The 22,220-nt window shown below is 41.3% G+C and overlaps 1 protein-coding gene across 3 annotated transcripts in view; it reads left to right on the top strand.

Annotated features, from left to right (window-relative positions):
* Nucleotides 1-22,220, top strand: part of CFAP47 (cilia and flagella associated protein 47) — a 474,937-nt gene that overhangs the window by 231,902 nt on the left and 220,815 nt on the right. The window lies entirely within an intron of this gene.

The following is a 22,220-nucleotide window of genomic DNA, read 5'->3' on the forward strand; positions in this document are numbered from 1 at the left end:
TGGTTTCCAAATTCTCTTGAATAACGGCACCCTAGAGTATGAGTATTTTGTTCTCGACAACTCTAGACCAAAATTTTCTTATTGATTGATTTGGAAAAACTTAAAATTAGGTGAAGTGTGCCTACCTGATATCTGGTTCAGGTTTGGGGTGGTATATGTGGATTGTCCACATTTTATGGTAGGCAGCCACTATAACTAGTTTTGTCTATCATTTTGACCATAAATTATTTGATTTGTTTCTGGACCAGCAACCCCAGCAGGGTTCCTAGACACTTACTTTGGGATCCCCTGCACTATTTTATCACAGCTGTGACTTTGATCTGTGGTTAGTAACCTGCCCGATGCAGACTGCAACAAGATTTTAACTATACTAGGGTTTTTTCTAAGGCAAAACCTTAGTACTTTATAAAGGTGCGCATACACGGTACAATTATTGTATGCAATTTGGACTAAATTGCATCGCATCATATGGCATATGTTTAGCAATGCAATGAGCTGCAATCTACTACAAAAGGTATGTGCAGCACATAATTTTGAAACTGTGCAATGTAATGTGCACGGGAGCACACATCTCATGGCGCCCGGCAATTGTACCGTGTGTGGGCACCTTTACTCTGATATTTTTCTTTTAAAGATAATCTTGTCAAATTCCATAACCAATTCCCTCCCACAGTTCACCCATAACATCAATAACATACATACATACACACACACATATGGTGGTGGCCTTCGTGGTAATGACATCCAGTGCAACCAATAAATATCTGTTTTTGGGAATATCCCACAAATATGTATTTATATATAATTATCTATCTATCTATCTATCTATCTATCTATCTATCTATCTATCTATCTATCTATCTATCTATCCATCTATCTAAATGATATATAGACCCGTAAGTGATTGCTTGTGCTGGCCAAGTTTTTCTTGCAGACCACATAATGTATTATAATTACTAACCCCAGCTTGTGTTTCACTACATGCTTCTGTTTTGCTCCTCTGCTAATAAACTCTACTGATCCCAACCTGTACTTTACTGCCCACAACTGTTCTGCTTCTCCTGCTGATAAAGTGTACTGATCATGGCTTTGTTTGTGTCAATGAATTATGTAACTACCGTTTGAGCTACGTATTAGTCAGACCTTTGGAATGAGCTTGACCCAGATGTTTGCCTCTTTCCTTGTCTGTTATGGTAGTTTTCTGCGAGTGCACCAAACTCATAACTGTCTAGACCCTGCTATACTGTAATAAAGTTTATATCTGGGTCATGTAACCATACCCTATGAGAAACCTGTTATATTTCAAAAACTGTTTTAATGTTTTGAAACAGAATGGAGGTGAAAAAAGTTTGTTATGCGCTGGTGAATAAGGAATCTTAAAGAATGTTAGTCTTAAAGTATAACAAAAAAGTATAAAAACACAATTGTATGATTAATGTTTTATGCTATGTACTGTACCTGCTTGTCCTTGTAAGGCTATATCAGGTTATCAAGATTATTCTCAAGTACCAGTAAGGAGAACAAATGACAAGAATGACTGACAGAAAAGATGTAAAGGAAGATTGTTTTCATAAGTTTTATAAATAAAGTTAAAATACAAAAAGCCTTAGATCAGCTAGCCAAGATTGGAATATATACATCACTTTCAAGATAATCTTCAAATAGAAAAGGACACAACAATGAGTTTCAAGCTCCCTGTCAATGTTGTTCTTAACTCTTAATTAGACTGTCGTTTGCTCCCCATATTCAATCTGTATCCAATTTATGTTACAAAAATGTAAGAAACAGTAATAAACATACACACACACAGTGGGGGAAATTTACTAAAGGAAATTTGTAAAAAAAAAATAGGTGTATTTGTATCCAGAAATACACTTATTTTTGACATTTACTATCCCGAAAATGCGGCAATTCGTATTCGTATTGATAGCACATCAATACGACTACGAATTGCCGTATTTTCTGGATAGTAAATGTCAAAGATAAGTGTATTTCTGGATACAAATACACCTATTTTTTTTTTACAAATTTCCTTTACTAAATTTCCCCCAGTATGTCTAGTGTCCGTGCGGCTCCAAAACACTGCCATCTGTTGGCAGTGAGTGAAACTACATCTACTAGCTTTGGAAGCATCTGCTTCAAGATGGCTTACACTGCCATTTGTTGGCAGCTAGTGAAACTACATCTACTAGCTTTCGAAACATTTGCTTTTAGCGGGCATACTAGACTAATAAAATAAACTGCAAAAACTTCATTGTGTGCACACATTGGGTACATTTATACCCTTGTGGCAAAAACCTTGGTTTTTGACTCGTAGACCCCAGTCAGCGTCGGTGTAAAAGGAGTAGCAGAAAAAAAAAACACGGGCCCATTTCCCCATGGATCCTTCACTGGTCCTGACCAGGGTGGAACATGGGGAGGATCCAGGTGAGGGGCAGTGTAAACGGGTATGCCGGGTCAGCAGACCCAGCTCCTGTTTACAGCAATGGGGGAGCCCAACCTCCAGACCGCAGTGTCCTGCGGTTGGTATGGAGGTTGGGCGGGGGGCACACACAGCCTCCGCTGCTGTCTGCTGTACTGTGCAGAGCCGATGAGGAAGTGAATGGGTGTCTGTGTACAGCATCCATTCACCTTGTGGATGGGGGACGGGGGAGGGGGCTAGCGGTGCACAGAGGCTCAGGGCAGCCCAGCAGCTTACCTTGGTGCTGTGCTTGTCCCCAGCACGGCGATCGGTGGTCCCAGCACTTAGTGATGATGTCATCTCTAAGCACCGCCCCTGTTAACACTGAAAAACGGTGATGTTTCCCATAGCAACCAATCAGATTCTGTCTTTCTTTTTCTAGGTTGCAATAGAGAAATAATAGACAGAATCTGATTAGTTTCTCTGGAGAACATCAACTCTTTTAGCTTTTAGAATCTTTAGTAGATTTACCCCATTATTCCCCATTACACCAGAATTATTGCAATTGTATTTTTACCAGTCTTCACCTAAACAGACTTTCACCTCTACATCTACTCTGAATGCAGCGTCCAGACTGATCTTGGTCAGAAAAACATTTTTATTCTACTGCTCTGTTCAGCCAGTCTCTACACTGGATGCCTCTATTCACATTCTGTTGAAATTCTTTGCCATGCATAACAAGACTTTCTTTTAGTCTCCAAACCTTCAAGTGTTTTATCCTTTAAGTTTATCTTGTCAAATTCCAAAACTATCCACGAAACCTCCATAAGCAGTTCTACCCAATTTCCTCCCTTGTACGCAGTCCACCCATACCATACATACATATATACATACATACGGTGGTGGCATCAGGTTTAGTGACATCCAGTGCAACCAATAATCCCCCCATGGCCAAAATGGGAGTGGGGCTTTGAAGTCAAGCAGCATGGCCTTGTATTATAAACCCCTTTGTGTCACTATGTGCACATGGCTGAATGGGAAGTCCACCTGGTTACATCACTCTGGGGTTTTGCCCAGCATTTCCAGAGATACTGAACAGCACCCAGAGACTCTGGCTGCACTGTTGAGGAAGAGAGGAAAGGGGGACCTTGGAAATACATTGCTCTACAGTACTTTATGGCGGGATGATATCGGGAAGGTGTCACTGGATGTAAACCAGAAGGATGAAAAACTTTTTGACCAGAGAGATGTTAAAGTGGAGAAAGCAACAGCTGGAAAGTATAGAACTGTTTTTGCCACAATCTGGCTTTACCACAGTACAGTACAAATGATTTCTTTAAAATAAGCAGCTATATTGCAATTAGGCAAATTTCACTTGACAACTCTTCCAAAATGTCCCAGAGAAAACCCAATCTGGGGAACTCTCTCAGCCTCCCAACAGAGTTGGTACTGTGCACTTCCCAACTGAAGTGGGTTGCAGGGAATTTGAATGAAGAGATTCAAATGTTCCCATCCAAGGCCTGCCCTGCTGTTAAATACCACACAATATAGTTTTAAACAGCAAAACGTTGTTGGGGAGCATGAGTACATGTTGCCCTACCCTTGTTGTGAAATGCCAATAACTGTTACTTTAAACAGCATGAAGTGGGGCCACAACCATGAGACTTTATTGGCAATCCTCTTGCCCATCAGAAATGATTAATCAAATCTTAGAGAGAGAAAAAGTACAGACTAATAACCTCCTGTCATTTGTAAAATGACAGGAACTGGTTGGTACTTTATCTCCATTCACTTTATCTCTCCAATGTTTATAGACCCCAAAGTATCAACCAACCAGCTTTTCTATTTTTACAGACTGTGCTAGAAAAATTACAGAGGCTAATTGGTTGGTAACTTTCTCCACTTTATCTTTCTCAAAGATTTTTTTTTTTATTTTCAGATCATAAGTATGAACCACAGTGGCTTGGTATAAGTAGGCTAGATTTTAAGATGGGAGCACAGATCGCTCAGCAAACATTGCTGACACACATGCGATGCCCAGCAATGTGTGCTGAGCGATTTGTGTGGATCAGTGTTCTCTGCTGAGAAGTCAGATCACAGTAATTGCACTGGAATCACGCCGTGTATATGGCCACATTACACATACCAAGATCCAGAATTAAACACATTTGATACAAGTGGTTAATGCCATCTTTAGATGACATAACCCAATAGAAGCCTATGGGCTTCTTTATGTATTCCTTCCTAGTGGGATCATTCCCAGCAACTCCTGTAACATTACGAGTCAAACTGCACGTGTGTACAAAGACTCCGAGATCCTAAACCAGTGATGGCTACCATTGACACTCCAGCTGTTGTTGAACTACACATCCCAGTATGCTCTACATCAGCTTCAGCATGGCCAAATAGTAAAACTGTGGCTGGGCATGCTGGGATGTGTAGTTCAACAACAGCTGGAGTGTCAAGGTTATCCATCACTGTCCTAAACCCATAAGTTCCGCTATCACAAGCACAGCTCTTATTGGGAGAGTTGTTCTCTGCAATTTTTATCAAATTTCTAGGTACATATAGTACTGGCATTATTAACACTTGCATGTACCCAATAAGTGCCAGGATGTATTTCGTCACAGATGTGCTGCGTAGTACATCTCGCCTTACTGAGTAATTACAGACACCAAAAATTGGTCTTTTAAGATCTAAGGGGGTTTATTGTGTGACAGAGTAGCACCAAGGGTAGTGCTCTCTAGGACACAATTCCTGGCGCTCTGCAGTTAAGGTTTACTACTTTTAAGGGTGTGTATATTTAATTAACAAAACTTGCCACAGCTGCTGCAGTAACTCCTGAGGGCCCGTCAGACCCACAAAAAAAGAAAACTAAAGAAGGGGGTTGGAGTAGATTGCGCTGCTGTTTAAATGATTTCAATATCTGTAACACATTGGCTGTCTAAAAAGGAATGAATTGCGGACACACTGTTGCTTTTGGAAAAATGTTTATCACAAATAGGTAAATAAAATACAATACATATAAATATAAATATACAGCATATAAAAAAACAAGACAATCTTTAAAAAGAAGAGAATGGGATCCCAATCAATTAATTATAATCACTTTGATGTGTTTATCAGTAGTAAATCTTCACTGATGGAATTAGTGAACATTAATCTCCTGCCATTTAATGAAGAATATGTTAGAAAAAAATCGGGCAATGAAACAAAGTTCCAGTTTAGGTGAAATAGTATCTCATTAGTAGCTGACTGATAGCTTATAATGGAAACAGTCACGAAATATGTAGTATGCTCACCCGTGTAGCAGACCTCGATCCCCTGGATGTTTTATGGGGAGAGGAAGGTAGTGTCCAGCAGCTGATGGCCGGCAGCTCAGGTGGAGGGAGAGCTGCACTTCAGCTGGGATGTGTGAGATAACTGATAATTTATCGGCAGATGGAATTAACTGTGGGCATATACTTATGGCAATCTACCCTGGAGGTCTCGATCCCCTTAAGGTAGCTGGGGAGAGAAGCAGTTAATATGCCCACAGTTAATTCCATCTGCCGATAAATTATCAGTTATCTCACACATCCCAGCTGAAGTGCAGCTCTCCCTCCACCTGAGCTGCCGGCCATCAGCTGCTGGACACTACCTTCCTCTCCCCATAAAACATCCAGGGGATCGAGGTCTGCTACACGGGTGAGCATACTATATATTTCGTGACTGTTTCCATTATAAGCTATCAGTCAGCTACTAATGAGATACTATTTCACCTAAACTGGAACTTTGTTTCATTGCCCAATTTTTTTCTAACATATTCTTCATTAAATGGCAGGAGATTAATGTTCACTAATTCCATCAGTGAAGATTTACTACTGATAAACACATCAAAGTGATTATAATTAATTGATTGGGATCCCATTCTCTTCTTTTTAAAGATTGTCTTGTTTTTTTATATGCTGTATATTTATATTTATATGTATTGTATTTTATTTACCTATTTGTGATAAACATTTTTCCAAAAGCAACAGTGTGTCCGCAATTCATTCCTTTTTAGACAGCCAATGTGTTACAGATATTGAAATCATTTAAACAGCAGCGCAATCTACTCCAACCCCCTTCTTTAGTTTTCTTTTAAGATCTAAAGTTTAAAAAAAAGTGTCACACATCAAATCAATGTTTTATTCTTTTGCAGGTTAGTTTAGTTCCTAGAATGAGTACTGTATAATCAACCTTTTTTTTTTTCGTTACTAGAGTGCTGCCTTCAACAATAGTTTTCCCATCCACTTGACTTAAGGTCAAATACCAACATTTCTGAATTCATTAAAGCTCTCTTATCTTTGCTGTATTCATTGTTAAGTAAATTGAGTATTATGGGCTATTAAGAAGATATCATTCCACATTACAAGTGCATATTCCAAGCACACTGACTTGTGGATGTGTAGCGTTTTAATAAGCTTTGATCCATCATCCATCTACATTATCTGTTTTATTGGTATGTATAAAATATGTATTTTTTATATAAAGGTCAATGATTCCTGTTTAGTTTTCAGCATTGCATACGGTATCTGTCATGCTGTATTTGCTCTGTGCTTAGGTCATACTTGACTACTTTTGAAAAGTAGTTTCAGGGAGATTGTAGAGGTCCATTGAGGGGGGCATGCCATGTCCCGTTGTATGGTTCATCTATGGGCATATCTATTTCCACTCAGCTATGATGGATGGATTGATACATACCTCCTAACTTCTGATTGTACCAAAGAGGCATTTGGGGGTGTGGTTCAGTGGGAATGGGGCATGGCCTGTACTTGCTGTACCCTCTGGCTGAGTGTCTATTCATGTGTGACAGGGGGGGACTGCCAACTGCCCCCCCCCCCCCCGCCACGGGACACTACCAGCTTGCAGGACGTTCTCGCGATAAGTGGGACAGTTGGGAGGTATGCGGATATTGCTAACAAATAAAATACTGCGTGAGTGCTAGTATAAGGGATATGAGAGAAGGAAAAAAGAGGTAGAAAGCCGAATAAGAAAAATGCACGTGTAAGAAAAAAAAACTTACATTTAAAAATGAATATGTAAAAACAATGTTTACAACTCTTCTACACAAGCTTTTTAGTCTGTAGATTTAGGGGCTAATTCTATCCCTAACTCTAACAGTCCTGTCAGATGATCGGCATCGGATCCGTCCTCTATGTTGGCAGCTGGCTGGAAGATGGCAGAGTCCTTCGGGAGCTTATTCTGCCACTCTGCCCATTTCTCTTCGGTGCTAATAGGCACGCCACCTGTTCTTTGAGGTTGCTGATTTTAGGAGAGACTTCAGTGCAGTTTAGCAGGGGTGGGGATGGAACTCCATGGACTTTGATGCAATGGCAGTGTGGAGGAATAAGTGACGAAAATGCAAACTGCACATGTGCAAGTCTGGAATGCTGGGGGTGGGGCTTGCAGAGCAGCGTCATGATGTTGGCCCACAAGACTTGCACCGCTTACGCACACAATACCTACATTATTATCACTGTTTATGCACATAATGCCCGCCAGACTAGTGCCGCTTACACACACAATGCCCTTAGGACTAGCGCTGCTTATGCATACAATGCCCATGTTAATGTTGCCATTTACGCACACAATGCCCACAAGACCAGCACCACTTACGCACATAATGCCCTCATAAATAACACTGCTTACGCACACAGTGCCCACAAGACTAGTGCCGCTACACACACAATACCCATAGGACTAATGCCCACATGGATAGCCCAACTTACCACACATACAATACAACGAAATTGGGGTTCCGGACTTCTGAGGCGCAGGGATTTAGGCGGGAATGTCAAACGTCGAAGTCTCACTAGATCTTATCACCACCTTGGCTGTTCACTCTCGGTATGTTCCCAATATGAGAAAAAAACAATAAAAGAAAATCAACTGTTACATATCATTCTATATGACTCAGAAAGCTCAAAATGGATATGGGAAAAGAAGAGGTGGATGGGCGTACCCCACTCACAGTATCTATGGCGGAGTATAGGCACGTAGCGTTATCTTTTTAATGACCCTCTGGTTCTTATCTGTCAGATCAACCTTTTATTCTCCCGATGTGTGTACATGAAAAGTAATAAAAAAAGAGGTGTGTTTCTGTAGATTTGTTTCCTTTGCTCAGATCTCAAACAATAAGTCCTTTCAAGAGGACAGAGCGGGATTTTCCTTTCTATGGGCGTACCTCACTCACCAAGTGAAAGGTGGGGGTACACTTATAAAGGTTTCTTTTGGATGTGAAGAAAAGTGATAGCGTATTCAAATGGATGGGCGTACCCCACTCACGGTATTTTTGATGGTATGCAAGCCCGTAGCGGGTTCTTTTCCTTACATCCTCTGTTATTCAGAAGATTAAGATTTCCTCATCCAATCGAAATATACAAAGTGAAAGAATACAGTATATGCAATGTGTAAAGTTGCCTTAAAATTTTTGGGGGGGATATACAGTAGACTACAGGTGGTGCATCTGAAGAGAGTGAATATACAGGGAGCGTACCAAAACTCACACTGTATGGTGTTTTTTTACCATACTCACCACACATGCCCACAGGACTAGTAACGCTATGCACAATACCCACATACAATAGTATTACCTATTAAAACAAAAACATATTAGTGTACCTTGCCCACATAATGCTCACATTGGGAGAAAAGCACAGATACTGTAGGTAGACTGGATAAGGGGAGATCAGAAAAATAAGCTTTAAATAAGGATGGGAAACTTTACTTACCCATCCTCCTGTGCTGTGTGGGCCACGGGCTGTCAGAGGGGCGGAGCCTGCAGGAGGGGTGGAGCCATGACGAACTGATGGCTGTTGGTGTAGCAGAAGAACATTAAAGCACTGGGGATTGTCGTGCTGCTCTGCTACTGCCTGTCTGTGTGACAGGTGGTGCAGCAGACACTGACAAAGCAAACTGGGAGTCCGGCGCCTCTGTGCAGAGATGGCTGAGTACATTGAGCAGGCTCTGGATGCCTCTACCAGACCCAGATTCCCAGCACCTCTACCCTACTGCAGTGCAGCAGAACGGCCACCACTGCTCAAGGCAAAACTCTGCGGTGGCCGGCCTGGCTTTGAATTATGGCAATGTCTCGCATCATGATGTCGTGATGCGCCCACCAAATTTCAGACTTGTGCATGTGCACTCTGGATTCTTGGCTAGGAATCCCCAAAAACCAGGAGGGCAAGATGGCTTAGCGGGGCAGCGGGAGGCTCGGGTAAAAACTGGGAGCCTCCCGCATTCGGCAACTCTGGCTTAGGTGTAGCCTATAAAACCGTGTATCAGGGTGTCATAGATGTAAGATTTCAGTTATTGCTCTATGATGAGACTATGGATGTGATTCTGGTTGATTTGCAAGGCTGCAAATATGCAGCCTTGCGAGTCCACCAAACCACGCCTTGCGAATGGTGGCCTGGCCGCCATTCATTTTCAGCGCGTGAAAATGGACTGGCCTGCCGCCCCACATCCCTCTCCCACAAACCCCCCTCCCTGCACACTTTGGTGCGTGCGCCTGGCAAACAATCTGTTCGCCATGAACTCATGCACCTGGCGTATACACATGTGCAGAAATGACCCTGCGCATGCACATATGCCCACCATCAGTGCCCTTGCAAATATTCTGGTTCATGCGAATGGACCAGAATAAGGGCCTATATTTTGAATAGTACTCCACTGTAATTTTCCTGAAAGTATGGCTTTAAATATTCTGTGTGAATTGTCACTCTTTTTTTGTTCTGTCCAACACAGAACAAAAATAATTATCATCATAAAAGTATTGTGAAACTCAGTATACTGTATGAAAAGCACATTGCAGCAAAGTGGCCATTCAATAGCATGGGAAATCTTTGAACCTGACGCTGATTTTTGAAGCGGTTTGGCCTGAGGCATGCGCACTACGATCTGTGCTCATGTGCAGCCGTTCGATAATCAGTTTGACTTATGTCGACATACCCACCCAAAAAGAATGAAAACTCATGTCCATCTTTCATGTAGGCATATTCCATATCAACCTAACCACCTTATATTGACCAAATGACAATGTCGACCCAATGCATGTCAACCTATTTCATGTGCCAATCTAGTGACTGTTGACCTATACTGGTCGATCTAATGACTGTTGTCCTAAGTTATGTTGACCCTATGACCCGTACCCATTTCGAACATCCATTTTGTCTGCAAATGTGTAAGCTTTATTAGTAGCCTAAATTCTTTAGGACAAAGGATAACAATTTTCACAATTTTCAATAATTTTGAGGAAATAACCATAAGCTATGAAGCCCCTTACAAGTTGTCAAGATTACAAATTAACTGTTGTGGTGCTGGTTTGCTACTTTTATCGTACTTCAATTTATTGATTATAGATCCTTCTTCATTTTAATATCTTTGTCTGTTCTAGGAACCTTATTTAGCTTGGTGTAGATCATACGATAGACAGTGCTTAGGTCAACAGTCAGTGCTTAGGTCAACACATAATGTTGACATTGACATGGAAAAGGTCGACACGTGCAAATGTAGACATGTTTTTAAAGTTTTTATGTCAATGTCAACACCTGACCATGTAGACCCCCGATTGGCTTTGTTAGCCGTGCTTCAGGCCATGTGCCTTGTGTAATACCCCACTTGTGTTACACATGGCACTGTGCAGTGCGCTATAGTGTACATGTTTACACAGGTGGAAATATCCCAGCAGCCTCGGCAGCTGCACAAGCAGGCACATGACTAGTGGCAGTTAGAGAGACTCTGAGGTAACTGAAATGGAAGAAGGGCTGTGCTGTGTCTATAAGCCCTGCTGTAAGTAAGGGGTAAAAGGAACATTGTTGCCATAATCATCTGACTTTGGTGTGTAAGTTAAATGGAGTGCCATAGTGCCAATAACCTTCAAAGCAACCCCTTCATCCCCAGAAAATTGTTACTGACTGAGGCAGGCTGAGGCCTCCAAATAAGGCAAGACTGCTGCTTTCAGCCGGGTATCAGGACATCGAGAGAGGTATAAGCCAAACCCCTTACACTACGCCTCAATGGCAAGACTGTGTATATTAATGAAAACTTGCCCAAGAAAGTGACACAAGCAATAAAGCTGCCCATACACGGTCCGTTTAACGGATCCGTTCGGGACTTAAATAGTACACATCACATTGCATCGCATCGCATGCCTTGTGCATGCAGTGTGCATGCAATGCGATGTGATGAACAGCTAGTACAAAAAGTATGTGCAGCACATACTTTTTGTACCATACGATGAGATGCGTGGGAGCGCGCATCTCATAGTACAGAACGGACGGTCCGGGAACGGCAGCTTAAGTGTACTCAGAACTAAGGTTCGTCCCTGTGTAAAGGTGCCCATACATGGTACAATTATTGTATACAATATTGCATCTCATCTCATTGCATCGCACAGGTTTTGCAATGCAATGAGATTAGATGAGATGAGATCTAGTACAAAAAGTATGCGCAGGACATACTTTTTGTACTAAATCTCATCTCATTGCAAAAGTAGATCCTTCGATTAAGAAAGTTACCTAAAGAAAGTTAAATAGTTGCCACTGATTGGGTGCTGAACTGTGTCATATTCAATACAAAGAAAGGAAAACTTTTCCCATTGAAATACAGCCGGCCTAGTCGTGCACAATGTCCATACTTAGCATTAGACTCTGAGCTTGGTCACCTGTATAAGGAGCTATTGGGATTAAAGTGGAGTACTCCAACGTGAACTACTGTACATAATATACGCAAATGGAGCCCCATAGGTAATGCAAACTTATTTTGGTTATTTGTAAATTGCCTTTATTATTTAATAGGATTGTTAACTGTTTTAGTGAATTCTAAAAGTTTTTTGCTGTAATATGTAGTGCATACAGGTTATTGTAATTTGTGATAACCATTTTCAAATTTTACAGTTAAGAAAAGATTACTCAGCAGCATTCCAGCTTAATAAAATACTAAAGAGAAATTTTGTAATGAATGTCCATGTGAATTGTACAATGATTTGTGTTGGGAATTAGTTGCGTAATAGATCTCAGAATTTGTGCTTGTTCATAAACTGAACTTTCTCTTGTGTCACATTTGTTATGCTACCTCTGCACTTGGCACACTTGACTGTTCCCAATCTGTCGAGCCTTGCCATGTCATTCATGTGCTTATGTCAATATTTTGTCAATATTGACCTATTGCATGTCAACCTTTTTGGTGTCGACTTATACTGTACATTGTAGACCCATCATCTGTATCCCATTAAGCTTTAGTCATTTACAGTATGTTAGCTTCAAAATAGTTGATACTAAAAACTAGAAGTGGCCAGCAGAGAATGCAACCGAGGCAGACCTGGATACAGATGCATAAGTGCATGGATGCATGGGTGCATAGGTTGGATTGCAGGCACTGATGTTGTTGATAATGATGACAGTTGGTATATGCTTCTAATTTCCTGATTGCATCTGGGCCTGTGGCCCTAATGGTATATTATAGGAAGGTGCCGACATCCACTCACACTACTTAATTGTTATTTGATTAGCATAACAGTAGTTGATAATAGGCACATTTGATCTTTAATGCAAAATATAATGCATGAAATTTAATAGGATGAGAGATTCAGAAAGTGAGGGATTTGGTAAGAAATCTCCAGTTTTTTAAAGCGGCAATCATTTACACTTCAAAATCAAACTGGTTTTGCAGTGTAAATGATTGACGCTTAAAAAAAAAATAAACGAGATTTCTTACCAAATCTCTCATCCTATTAAATTTCCCCCATTGGTTCTATTTATTCAAATTCAAGTTGTCCTTTTCTGCACTATTTGTATTTGAACAGTATTTCATTGTGTGGGGTGCAAATCTGGGACAATAGTAAAGCACTTCCTATTTACATGTTGTTTTACAACAGTATTACAGTTGCATTTATAACTGCTTATCTCAATGTTGTCCCCAGATGGTAACATATTGGGGATACAAAACAAATGTAGTACCTGTGAGAGGCAATATCAGCGGACATTCCTGGGAGGTAATGGGTGGGATGGGCATGTTTTGATGTGTCACTGCTTTTCCTCAGCTTCACTGCTTCCATTTTTTAACGGACATTCTGTGCCTTCATAGGGTTGTTGCAATATCCAATGATACTACCGATGCTATGTCTTTGTACACACACAGCGACAGATTAGCACCACGGTAGGTGGGCATCTGAATAGAAAGTTCATTGGTATAAAGAAGCAGATGAGCATCACAAAAAAGACAGTCATGGTTGCAATAGTATCTACCTCTGAATCAAGTCCATTGCATGCTGGATACTTAGTATTATTCAAGTAATTAGTATAAAGTTGCAGATAAAGCATAACAATGGCCCTTATTCTGGTTGGTGCGGTAATGTCCGCGTGCGTTCGTGCCGCCGATGTTTTGTGTCTGCGCATGTGCAGAGGCGTCTCTGCGCATGTGCGAACGGGACGCACGGCCAAATTCCGCATGAAATGTGTACACTACGAACAGGGGGTGGAGAGGGGCGTGAAGGGCTGTTTGGGCTCATTACCATATGTTTACACCCCGCGCTTCATGGGCGTTCCCATGCAAACGCTGGGCGTACGTATGGTAATGCGGCCGTGACGCACGTGTAGGGGGCGGACATATGACATTGCCGGATGTCAGCTCAAACAAAGGAATTTTCTCAGTTTCACAGCGCCTATAACCGCAGCTGGAGAGCTACCCAGGAGCACCACTCCTTAACATATATACAAAAAACACAATTGTGGATAGCTTCCCAGCGCTGATTGGATCCAATTCACTATACACGATGTTTCAGGATTTTTACACCCTATAGGAACCACACTGACCTTGGTGTTGGTCCCTATGTGCAAAACAAGGTTTCTTTAACGTATTCCAATCCGCTAGATCCTTAATGTTTAATATAGAGCTGGGGGAATTTACAACTGACCTGGTATGAGGTCCCTATGTGCACATCAAGGTTTCTTTTTAAAACTTCAATATCACCACGTCAGACAGATACTCTATATCAGATGATACTGACCTGGGTACAGTGCCCTATGTTCACATAGGGGTTTCTTTAGTTGTGTTACAGCCAGCCCAAAGGATGATCGACTCCAAGTCCAAAAAAGTGATGATTTATTGTAAAAGTATTTTTTCCAAACATGAATAAAAAGATCCAAATATAAAATCAATAATAAAAGAGGATGGAAGACAGTGAGCTCCAGATGGTGACCACAAAAAGTCCCCTACTCATCCGGATAGAGTGGGGGTATGGTGGGACCGATGGAAAGGGTCTAACCTGGGAGCTACCTGTGTCCTTCCTCTGTAACACACCAACGCGTTGGTGTGTTACAGAGGAAGGACACAGGGGACTTTTTGTGGTCACCATCTGGAGCTCACTGTCTTCCATCCTCTTTTATTATTGATTTTATATTTGGATCTTTTTATTCATGTTTGGAAAAAATACTTTTACAATAAATCATCACTTTTTTGGACTTGGAGTCGATCATCCTTTGGGCTGGCTGTAACACAACTAAAGAAACCCCTATGTGAACATAGGGCACTGTACCCAGGTCAGTATCATCTGATATAGAGTATCTGTCTGACGTGGTGATATTGAAGTTTTAAAAAGAAACCTTGATGTGCACATAGGGACCTCATACCAGGTCAGTTGTAAATTCCCCCAGCTCTATATTAAACATTAAGGATCTAGCGGATTGGAATACGTTAAAGAAACCTTGTTTTGCACATAGGGACCAACACCAAGGTCAGTGTGGTTCCTATAGGGTGTAAAAATCCTGAAACATCGTGTATAGTGAATTGGATCCAATCAGCGCCGGATGTCAGCTGCCCGCCCAGATCCCTGCTTTTGCACGGAGAAATGCCCGTGTGGTCTGAGGTTGCGGGAGCTGGCGGACCACTCGGTCCTGCATTCGATGGTCTGCGACCATCGAATGATGGGGGAGGTTCCAAGAGATGGAGGAGGTGTATCCGTAAGAAATTCACTCGTGCTGTGTGCGGTCAGCGGATTACCGAATTCGGACGGAGTGAGCGATCCGTACGAAAGGCGGGGTTTAGGACGCACGGTCCTGCCCAAATATTCGGCTCCAGCCGCACCGACCAGAATAAGGCCCAATGTATGGCACAGGTCACTCATATCTAACCTGTCTTTTGACTCATTTAAAAGAACCCTCATATCGACATTCTGACTGTCAACCTTCCCATTGTCGACCTAATGCTATTGTCGACCTTAGGCCTGTCAACCTGTTTCATGTGTCAATCTGAGCCCTTTTGACCTAATGTACTGTATGTCTACCTTCATACTATCGACCTACCGACCGTATCCATGGTAAACAGAGGCAATGTAAAAACTGTTCTTAGCTTCTATAAACCTTACAGATTTAACATGCAGCCTGAGCTCGCAAACAAGATCAAAACAAGACATATATCTTTGCTCTTTTTTATTGAATGACAAGGTTTTTCAGAAGATGAAGTCACTTAAACATTTCATCTATTCAAGGACACTCATATTATATTACTTTACTCTGACACATTGAAAAAGAACTATGCATTTTGTCATTCTACACTCAGCTCCTTCATCCATTTTTATGGAATCAAGTGCTTTTTGATCTTTTCTCAGAAATTGAGGTGAAAAATAGACAATAAATGTGACAGAAAATAAAATGGTTGGACCTTGCAATAGGCAGGAAGGAGTCTCATTAATAACAGCAGTATTACAGTTTTTCGTTTAACATGTCCATTGTTAAGTCTTAAAAACAGGAATCTTAAGTTAGGGTATATTTCAGCATGATTTAGTAAAAATCAAAAGAAAATACTAAAGAAACATTTCATTTTATCATTAGTTTGGATTTGTACAAATTTTTAACCAAATGTCTCTACTACATGCGACAAAAGTTCTGGCACTATTACAGATTTGCTTCCACCTCTCTCTGATAATATGACAACAAAACCCCATACCTCATGCTCACTGCCTGAGGGGATAGTTACAAATATTTTTTTTAAAATACACTCACATTGAAATAATATACACACACAAATAATAAAATCGCATATCACTATAAAGGTAAATGCAGCTGGATACCACTCTCTCCGAAGCCAGTGTTGTTATGATGTGAAGTGGAAGTGATCAGTCCCGGAAACATTTCTGCTTCCTGCTCAACAGACTCTATAGGGATAGACATCGTCCAGTACAACGATAGAGAATAAGCTTATACAAGTTTTCAGTTCAAAAGGATTCTTCCTCAGAGCTTAAAATTCACCATCGCAACAGACCTCTATTTATACTGCTGCTAATTGCATTGCCACCTCAATTGCTGTGTGTTGATTGCATTGTGGTTTCATCTGCGGAAGTGCGTCACCTGATTTTTTTTATTTTTGAGTCTTTTTGCAGAGGAAAGAAAATTCTGCATCCCTAAATAACTGTATTTGCCCTAACTTGTAACCACCCAAGGACAAGACTTTCCCTAATCTTTCGGAGGACTAGTTGATATATATATATATATATATATATATATATATATATAGGAGAAGACCAGGGGCTTGTGGTGGGGCTCCCCGAAATAAGGCGGCACTCACGGAATTTGATTTGAAGATATCAATGTATTAGGGGTGACAAAATTACGTCATTTGTCACCCCTAATACATTGATATCTTCAAATCAAATTCCGTGAGTGCCGCCTTATTTCGGGGAGCCCCACCACAAGCCCCTGGTCTTCTCCTAAATCAATTGCGGAGGAAGGCACCGCGGTGTATTATCTATCGTCCGGAGTGCCGAACAAATCTCCTACTATATATATATATATATATATATATATATATATATATGAGAGTAAGTCTGGCACTCCAATTACAAAACAGTGCTTAGGCGGGTGCCCACTCACAGGGCTTGCATAGAGATGAAAAGAAGAGCAGTTTTCAGTCCAAATAGCTTCAAAAGTTTTAATCCTTCACAGCTACGTTTCAATGCTTGCGCATCGTCATCAGGCTCACACAGCACACTAACCACAAACAATATATAACCCACATTGTAGGATGCCAGGCATGCCCCCAACACAGGGCACATGGCAAGTTCACATAGCGCAGGTGATTCAATCAAAGTATCTCACGAGAGGACACATCCTCATCAGTGCAAATACAAATACAAAGTGCTGAGGTGCATAATAAAATAAAAGATGTACAAAATATTTAAATATTGCAGCATGTTTACTACACAAGATATAACATATCATAAACCATAAACATGAAATAGATAATATTTATAAGAGATAATTAAGCCCAACTGCCTCATTGAGGCTTTTAGGTGTCACAGTGTTAAGGCGGACTATCCATCTCGCTTCACACTATAGTAGCCATAATCCTCGATAACCTTCCCTTATGTTATCTTTAACATGATCAATCATCCTGTATTTCAAGGATGTCAAGGTATCACTCTGACCCGAAGAGATCACCTTTTTTGATGGCGGACCTATGAGCCGACATCCTTTCTATAAACGACCTTTTGGTCTTACCAATGTAACTGAGCCCGCAAATTATTTGATATATTATAAATTTAGAGTTCCCTGATAAAGTGTGTTTAATCTGGATAGGGCGACCAGTTTGAGGATGATAAAACAGGGCACCTGGTATCAGAAATTTGCAAGTGGTACAATTACACCTCACACAGCCCAGGATTTTACGCTCCTCACTATCATCAGAATAACTATATGTTTTTACCAACATATCGCGTAAATTGCGATTACGCTTATAACAAGATATAAGTTTAGTAGACTGTAGCGGGATTTCAGCATCTGATTGAATGATTGGCAATAATTTTCTAGAGATTTTACTGATCTCAGGGCTAGAGGTGTTGTAGGTGGTCACACAAGGAATCATAGGGGCCACATTTTTAGCTGACACTTTCTCTTGGAGTAATTCAGATCTCTCAAGGGATAACACTTGCTTTTTAGTGTTGTTTAATTCTATCGCATCATACCCCTATCAAGAAATTTATCGATAACAGTAGTTGTGAATAGGGTAAACTGTGGATAGAAGATTCGGGGTGACAACTAGAATAATGCAGTAAGTTTTTCCTATCCGATGGTTTAGAAAACAAGCTAGTAGAAATCTACCAATTTTTGAGTGTTATAAGTACATCTAAAAAATTTACTTGGCAAGGACTAGTAGTATATGCAAATGTTATTGTACTACCACTGGCATTATGTCTTTCGATTATGTTACTTAGGTTTTGCGCTGGAACCCTCCATAATATCAGTAAATGTATCGTAAAAAATACCCAAATCCGGTCAGAAATACTCCTGTCTGAAAAAAATATCTCTTCCTCCATGTCAAACATGAAGACGTTGGCGAATAAGGGGGGCTACCGTCACCCCCATTGCCACGCCCACTAGTTGTAGTAAGAAGGTCTCACGAACTAGAAAGACATTTTTAGTAAAGACAAGCCTTAGTAGTTCATTCACCAAATGAATGTCAATGCCATCATAGTTGGTAAGATTTAGCAAAAATCTCCTAATGGAACCAAGCCCTAACTCATGAGGTATTGCAGTTTATAAACTCTGCACATCTGTAGTAAATAGACATACTGTATGTGTGTATATATATATATATTCCGTCCCACTGTGGATGCAGTGAAGGCAGCACACGGTCAAATATACAAACGATGAGGCAGGAAACTTCCTGCTGAAGTTTCCTGCCTCATCGTTTGTATATTTGACCGTGTGCTGCCTTCACTGCATCCACAGTGGGACGGAATATTTATGTGCCTGTGTACAGGCTAATGGTTTGCACCGGGACTTTGAAGCTTTATTGGTGGAGTTGCTTGGCCGCAGGACATTGTATATATATATATATATATATATATATATATATATATATATATATATATATATATATATATATATATATATATATATACAAAGTAAAGAAGAAGAGGGCGGCACTCACGGGTTTAAGTGAAAAAATCTTTAGTGCAAATGTTGTCACATGAACCAACGTTTTGAGGCTGCTGGGCCTCTATTTCAAGGTGTGTGTATATATATATATATATATATATATAGTGGGGGGTTCTCAAAACGGCACTCTGTAGCAAATAGTAACGTTCCTGGTGCAGGGTCCAATTTAGTAGATAAAGATAGCACTTACCCAACCTTGCAGCAGGAGAAGAGACAGACCAGCACTCAGTAAAATAGGTGAAAAAAACGTGTATTAAAGTTGTTTTTACAGCATAGTAACAATAGGTTAGTACAACATCACAGCTGACCCGACAGCTGTTTCAAACTGGATCACAAGTCCAGTTCTCATCAGGGGTGCTGACAGTTACAGAGGCAGCTATATTTATAATGCAGATAAAGGCGCCAAGTACGCCCATAGAACTCGTGCTGGTGCTGTCACTCAGCACCACGGGGCTTGCTGTAGCGTCCCGTTGCTAAGAGACCAGGGGGGGGCGTCATGCTGCTCAGCGCGTCACTGGGGAATCACTGAGGAATCCCAGTCACGGCTGTGTCTATCTGTCAGTGCGGCTAGATGTATATAACATCGGCAGATGGTAGCGCTAGCGCTATTGCCGTATAACTAAGGATGGTGAGTGAGGGTGAAGTGACCATGTTGTTGAAGGGATGGGGGTGGGAACATAACCACGATTATGCCTGAAACGGAGCTAAGTCAATGAAACAAGATGATAAAGCCGTCACTATACACCTGCGCATTGCGGTGTCAGTATGTGTTCAAGTGCTGGCACTGTGTGGTAAGGATGTTGTCAAATGCTGAAGAAGGCTAGGTCTTGTGTATAGTATGCATATGTGTATCATGATACCGCAATTTGAGGAAAAACGTCAGGACACATAATGGTGTCAACTTATCAGGTGTGTCGACAATCAGCAGTAGCGTCATGGAGGCGGTTTAGAAGAGTGGGTTAATACAGCAAATTAATAAATAAATAATTAATAAACAACTTGACACGCGGCGGTGTCAGCATAAGCTCATGTCGACCATATATGGCATGAGGTAGAAATAGTCATTGGAACAGTCTAATTTTGGCACATAGCGATTACAATGTACACATAGCGATTACAGTGTACAGATTCACCAAGATTGCTGTAAAACGATGCGAATCATATTGTTAAATAATAGCCTGACACACGGCGGTGTCGGCACAAGGTTATAATAGACCAATTCTAGCACGACATACAAATAGTGGTTACATCAGCCCAATAAGAATATCGCGGTGTTGACCCACACAGGTAAGTCCAAAGGCAACGTCCAGCTCTTAAGCCCACGGCGGGGCACATGTAAATCATAGAGTCCAGTTCACAGACCCACGGCGGGGTTATTGAAATATGTCTGTTGTGTACTTAAAAGAAAAGAATCACAAGCCATGGCCTCACAGAAGGCTGTCCGACCTGTTCCCGTTTCAGTTCGTGTGCATTGTTTTAATGGTATGTGTTTGAGCGCTAGTCAAGAAAAAAGGGGTTGGATATATATCTTAAGAATGTCCATAGAGGAGTGCACTCAGGCACTGTCCGTGAGGAGTCTGCTAAATGAAGCAGCCCATTTTAAAGTCCTCATTCAAGCCATGAGGAGTGAGGGTATTCAAACGATAGATCCATTTGAGTTCACGCTGTAGAAGGAATTTGTCTCTGTCCCCACCTCGCCTAAGCGGCGGTATATGGTCAATTATGTGACATTTGAGTTGTCCGATATTGTGACCTTTTTCAAGGTAATGTCTTGCCACAGGGAGTTGTTTGAGGTCCACGGTTGCATTGGTAGTTGTTGAGCTTTTCTTAATGGATGACCTGTGTTGTCCAAGTCTCTCTTTAATCATTCTGGTCGTCTTGCCGATGTATATCAACTTGCAGGGACATATTAACGCATAAATTACGTATCTGCTGTTGCAGTCTAGTCTGTGGTTTAGTTTGTATATCTGTCCAGTTGCTGGGTTTGTGAAAACATTCCCGGTGACCAGAAAATTGCAATTGGTGCAGCCTGAGCATTTGTATACTCCATGTTTACGGGATAGCCAGGTCGTGGCATTCTGGGTGTTGGGAGATACATCTGTAACCACCAGGAGATCCTTAAGGTTCTGTCCCCTCCGGTAAGCAAACCTGGGGGGGGTCTTGAGTACAGGTTCTAGAACTGGGTCACTAGCAATCAGGTGCCAATGTTCAAGAATCTTTTTCTTTATGTGGCTGGAAACTACCGTGTAGGTACTGCAGAAGTTTAGCCTGTTGTCCGCTTCATTCAGAGTCTTGGTTTTTTGTGTGAGCAGATCTTCCCTTTTGTGCTCAAGAGCTCTATGAAGTGCTGCGTCAATGTCTTTTTTGTTATAACCTCTTTCCAGGAAGCGTTTTCCCATCTCTATTAGAGCTAATGGTAGTTCTTCTGTATTAGAGGTGATGCGGCAGACTCTCAGCATTTGAGAATAGGGTAAGCCCCTTTTGAGGGGTTCCGGATGATAACTGTTGGCATGAAGTAAGGTGTTTTTATCTGTAGATTTGCTGAACACTCTGGTCTGCAAGCGGTTGTCTTGTAATGTTATGCTGACGTCCAGGAAACTGATGGTGCTGCAGCTGAAGTTGATGGTAAATTTAATTGTCCCAGGGATGCTATTGAGGTAATTTACAAAGAGGAGCAGATTCTCCTCACCTCCAGTCCACAATAAAAACAAGTCATCAATGTATCTTACATATAACTTGATGTATTTGTTGAAGATTGGGTTCCCACTGATGTGCAGTTTTTCATAGGCCGCCATAAAAAGGTTGGCATAGGCTGGGGCCATATTGGACCCCATGGCCGTGCCCTGACGCTGGAGATAGAA

The sequence above is a fragment of the Crinia signifera genome, chromosome 2 (genome assembly GCF_055691185.1).
Source record: "Crinia signifera chromosome 2, ASM5569118v1, whole genome shotgun sequence".
In the NCBI taxonomy this organism is placed as follows: Eukaryota; Metazoa; Chordata; class Amphibia; order Anura; family Myobatrachidae; genus Crinia; species Crinia signifera.